At 37.7% G+C, this 5729-nt stretch overlaps 1 non-coding gene across 1 annotated transcript; it reads left to right on the top strand.

Annotated features, from left to right (window-relative positions):
* The first annotated feature begins 337 nt into the window (after nt 1-337).
* On the top strand, nt 338-439 carry LOC138882476 (small nucleolar RNA R71). Its single transcript, XR_011404078.1, has one exon. It is a non-coding gene; the product is annotated as a small nucleolar RNA R71 (small nucleolar RNA).
* The last annotated feature ends 5290 nt before the right edge of the window (nt 440-5729 follow it).

Here is a 5729-nt window from a genome sequence, read left to right as displayed (position 1 = left end):
CCACATACTTCACAAAATATTTGAACTTGTTGCACTAGCTGGGCTTGTTGCTTGTTAATGATCATGGTCATCTGATTGACTTGGTTGGTCAGCATAGAGACCTGTGCTGACAATGCTGAGATAACATCTAATTCAAGAACCCCTGGTGATTTTTGTACCATGTTCCTACCCATCTCTCCTTGACAATCCGGATTGCTTTTGGAGAATTTGTTCAATAATGCATAAATTTCATCGAAGCTTTTCTCCAATACTTGACCTCCAACTGCAACATCGACTACAATTTTTGTTTGGGGATGGAGCCCTTCTATGAAAGTGTGAGATAACACTTCATTCGTCTGATTGATGAGGACAGTCTCTGAGTAGCCCCTTGAACCTTTCCCAAGCTGAGTATAAAGATTCCCCTGCTTTCTGTTTGAAGGCAACTATCACACTTCTGATCTTTGCAGTTTTGCCTGAAGGGAAGAACCTTGCCAGAAATTTTCTTGCCAAATCGTTCCATGATGTAATGGAATTAGCTGGTTCTGCCTTTAGTCATCGCTTAGCTTCGTCCAATAGAGAGAATGGAAAAAGTGTGAGCCTCACATAATCTGGAGTGACCCCGTTAGTGATATAAGTATCACTAATCTCCAAGAAGTTCAGAATATGCTGCTGTGGATCCTCGTGTGGAAGACCCATAAAGTGCCCGTTTGCATGAAGTAGCTGGATCATGCTCAGTTTCAACTCAAAGTGCCCAGTGATTCTGGGATTCACTATGCTGGAGGTACCATTAGCAATACTGGGCATTTCTACCTCCTAAACAGCCATATGTTGCTCCTCTGCCATGTTCACATGAAATTGAATGAGTGCTTGAATATTGTTTGTATCCCTTGCTTCCCTCAACCTCCTGTGAAATGTTTTCTCAGGTTCGGGGTCAAAGCCATTGAGTCTGTCCTGGCTTCTAACCCTACGCATTCAATCAATGTTTCTCAGATTAGAGCAACAATCAAGTAACATTAGACTAGACGAAATAAACAATTAAAGCAAAAACTAGAAAGTAGTTTATATTCAAGTCCCCGGCAACGGCACCAAAAACTTGTTGCTCCCAAACGCACATGCAAGTATACATGGCCGACAAGTAATATAATGATAAGTTGAGTGTCGAACCCACAGATACTTGTATAAACTACTCACTAAATCACTAAAATTGTTATTCAATCTAGCTAAAATCAAAGTCCACTAATATGATTATGTTATACTACGATTCTCAATAATAACTAAATTATCAAATAATGAGTTAATTGTTATGTATTCAGTAGAGACAAGTACTCCAGAGTTGTGATCGATTCACCATTCATATTGTGTTCTAATTAACTCTCCCTTTCATATAATTCACTCATGGTTGCTAATTAATCGATAAATGCTCTCATAGCCTTCTCCCGAAGTACTGCTCACATATTCTCAATAGATTAACGCCTATATTCCTATGAAATCAATCTATTAAGAACACATTAAGATTACGATATTTAATTAATCATGGTGACTAGGTATATTCCTATCCTAACCACAAATCCGCTCCCCATAAGGGTTAAGATCATGCTCTCTTCAATTCTTCTCTAATCTAAAAATGTCTTTCCCAAGCATAGCATAGATAGTGAATAGAACCTAACTGTTGGCCAGACAATTAATTAGTTAAACATAGAACTAAAGATTGGTGAATTATAATCAAGGTCAAGCTAATATCAAACAACAATATTCATGGCTAAATCACAATCCCAGAACAATGGTGTTTAGCCACTCATGATGTAATCAAACAATTGCATATGTGTTGAATCAATTGGAAATACTAGAAAAAGATGAAGAAAACTAAGAATTCTCCGCTTCATCACGATCCCGTGTGTATTTTTCCTCCAAATTGGCGTCTCCCTTTCAAAAATAGGTTTAGTTTTGCTTTTATACGTGTTGGGTAGGTCTAGGGCCGAAATAACCTTGTCTCGGGCGAAATTAGAGAAAATTCACGTTACTGGCGCCCAACCCAGCGCCAGGTGCCCACCAGGGCGCTGCCCAATTTGCCAACATTGTTTTCAGCGCCACAAGTGGCGCCAGGCGCTGCTTGTGGTGCCCAAATGGCATTTTTCATGGTTTTGTTCGTTTTAGCTCAAATCTTGTGCGTTTCGCCCCCAATTGCTCTCGAATCATTCCTACAAGTAAAAACACTTCAAATTAACATAAATTATAGAATTTAACATCCCAAATTCATGAAACAAGAGTAAAATATGAGGCGATATACATAGAAATATATATACTTTAAGCTAAATATCAGAGACTCAACAAAGAAGTAAAAGACTGGAAACTCAAACATGAAGTATGTGAAATCGAAAAAGAAGTACTTCAAGAAGAGTTTGAGGAATTGCAAATTCAACACAATGGCATGCACAAATCCATCAATCACAGTTCAATCAGGTCAAACCAGACGACTTACAAGTCAACTGGAAAAGGACCAGCCAGAATTAAGTCGACTAGTACTAACACTACTAAAAGACCCAAAAATGGGTCAGAAATTACATGTCACTACTGCAATAAAAGTGGACATAAATATTCTTATTGTCATTTTCGTAAGTCTAATGTTTCAGGATGGATTTGGAAACCCAAAAATGATCCTGAACCTAGTAACACTAACTAACCAGGACCCAAGCAAGCTTGGGTACCTAAAAGAAAGTGATCACTATGATTTGCAGGAACACCACCAAAGAAATCTCAAAGGAAAATGGTACTTAGACAGTGCATGTTCCAGCCACAAGACAGGTGATAAAAACTTATTCAAAGAAGTTACAAAAATAGATGGAGGAAGCGTTAAGTTTGGCAATGATTCAAAAGGAAAAATAATCGGTATCAGAACGATTCCTTTCAATAACAACTGTGATATCACTGAGGTTTATCTAGTCGATGGGATTAACTACAACCTTCTGAGCATAAGTCAGCTATGCGATTCAGGATATGAGGTAAAGTTTAAGAAAATAGGATGTGCTATTGAATATGAGATAGGTAAAACAATCCTTCCAGGTTGAAAGAGAAAAAGGGTATCTGATTACAACAATACAAAGTGATCATGGAGGAGAAATTGAAAGTAGAGCATTCGAAGACTTCTGCAACGATCAAGGATATACTCATAATTTCTCTGCACCAAGATCACCTCAATAGAATGGTGTTGTAGAACGGAAAAATAGAACACTACAAGATATGGCAAGAACGATGCTACTAGATCATTCTCTACCAAACCATTTCTGAGCAGAAGGAGTAAGTACTGCATGTTACATTCTCAACTATTGTCTCATAAGGCCAATTCTGAAGAAAACCCTTATGAACTGTGGAAAAGTAAACGTCCTAATATTAGCTACTTTCATCCCTTTGGAAGTAAGTGTTTCATTCACAATAATAGCAAGGACAATCTTGGAAAATTTGATCCAAGTGATGAAGGTATTTTTCTGGGTTACTCATTAAATAGTAGATCTTTTAGAGTATACATCAAACGCACGATGTGTGTGGAAGAATTTGTGCATATTATATTTGATGAAAATAGCCCCTTGGTCGATAAAGGTATTATTGCAGGTGATGAAGATCAAACTCAAGAAAATCAGTAGACAAGCAAAACACAAAAGTCGACTAATGGATCCGATGCCGTGTTAGAATCAACAAATCAAACCAGGAATAATCCACCAGAACCACCGAAGGAGTCGACTACTCATACAGCTCGTCCGAACGAATGGAAAAATGAACCTGAATATCCCCAAAAATTCATCATAGGAGATCCGAATGAAGGAATGAAAACCAGGGGAGCTCTCAAGAAGAAAGCAAACATAGCTCTAATCTCTCAAATTGAGCCAAAGAAAATAGAGGAAGCTCTTAAAGACTCAAGTTGGATGAAAGCGATGCAGGATGAGTTAGATCAATTTGACAAAAACCAAGTATGGAACTGATACCCAAACCTGAAAACGTTCCTCTGATAGGGACAAAGTGCGTCTTCAGAAATAAGCTAAATGAGGATGGAAAGGTTGTAAGAAACAAAGCCAGACTAGTTGCTCAAGGATATTCACAACAAGAAGGAGTCGACTATGACGAAACTTTTTCCCCAGTAGCTCGACTAGAATCTATTCGCATTATGTTGGCATATATATCTTTTAAAGGATTCAAGTTATTTCAGATGGATGTTAAAAGTGCCTTCTTAAATGGTTTCATTGAAGAGGAACTATACGTGAGACAACCCCCTGGGTTTGTAGACTCAGAGTTTCCATATCATGTGTATAAGCTAACTAAAGCACTGTACAGACTGAAGCAAGCTCCAAAAGCATGTTACGAAATATTAAGCTATTTTCTTATTAATCATGGATTTACAAGAGGTAAAGTAGATACTACTCTGTTTATTAAGAGATCATCAGAAGGTAATCTCATTATTCAAATTTATGTTGATGATAATATATTTGGTAGTACTATTCCTCTTATGTGCAAGGAATTTTCAAATCTTAGGCAAAGTGAGTTCGGACCCTTTTGATTGACCTGTGCATTAAAAAGTTAAGAAATTATGTTTTCCAGAAAAGTGTGTTTCTGCGGTCCATTATGTGGTCGCATAATAGATATGCAGACTGTATAGTCGCCGTAGATTCAGAAAATGTGATGGTTAATTTGAGGTCAACTATGCGGCCAATTATGCGATCACATAATCAATATGCGGGCCGCATAGTCATCGCATAATCCCCTTGGAATTTTTGTGAGAAGCAGTTTTGTGGTGCATTATGTGACCACAGAGCAGGTATGCGGACCGCATTACTGTCGCATACCCAGACAGTTTGTTTAGGTTTTTGGACCATTTTTGCGGTCTATTTCGCGGGCCGCATGTCCATTATGCGATCGCAGATTTCGTCGGGGTTCCTATTTTCTAAATTTTAGAACCCGACCCCCTCCCATTAAAACACCCATTACACCTCTTTTATGTTATTTTTACTGCAAATAGAGTGAGAGAGGAAGTTCTAGAGAGAGAGGGTGATCTTCAACAATTCCCCACTCAATCCTTACCTAAGCCCTTGAAGGTTATCAAGTAAAGCTGCTAGACCTTCACCCCAAGAGGTAAGAACTTGAGCCCTAACTTTTGGTTTCGAAATTCACACTAGAAGGAGTAATTAGCTTGGGGGTTCATGGGTATAAGAATGGATTTCTAGCATGCATAAAAGATAATAGTGTGTTGAGAGGTTGTGAACTAAAAATGATAGAAATTGGGGTGTAAAATGATAGAAATCTCTCACAAAAGGGTCCTAAAATAACAGTGCACATTAAGTGCTTGGTAATTTAATTAAATGAGCTAGAATCTTAATCATGTCTCTAATTTTGGATTCGATATGTAAATTTCATAAAATAGATTGAAGTTGCTAAGAGTCCCGGAATTTTATAAGAATTTAAGGAAAGCTCTATTGAGGTATGTATGGCTAAACCCCCCTCCTATTAGAAATCGAGATCCGTTGGTATGCGTATGTGCAAATGTGGTAAGACTGAAAAACCTGATTAATGTATTGATTGATATTTTACATGAATTGGTTTTGAAATTGCATGTGTAAACATGAAAGGTGTGCCTCAATGCGTGCAAAGTACTATCCTAGATATTTGAAGATGTGCAAAGAATATGAACCATGTTTTGAAATTGCCTAGACTTTACGTCAAGACTTAAAACTAAGATTATCATGCTAATTATGTGAAATGTTACC

Source organism: Nicotiana sylvestris, chromosome 11 (genome assembly GCF_000393655.2).
Source record: "Nicotiana sylvestris chromosome 11, ASM39365v2, whole genome shotgun sequence".
Classification (NCBI taxonomy): Eukaryota; Viridiplantae; Streptophyta; class Magnoliopsida; order Solanales; family Solanaceae; genus Nicotiana; species Nicotiana sylvestris.
This window is presented reverse-complemented; position numbering and strand designations above follow the sequence as displayed.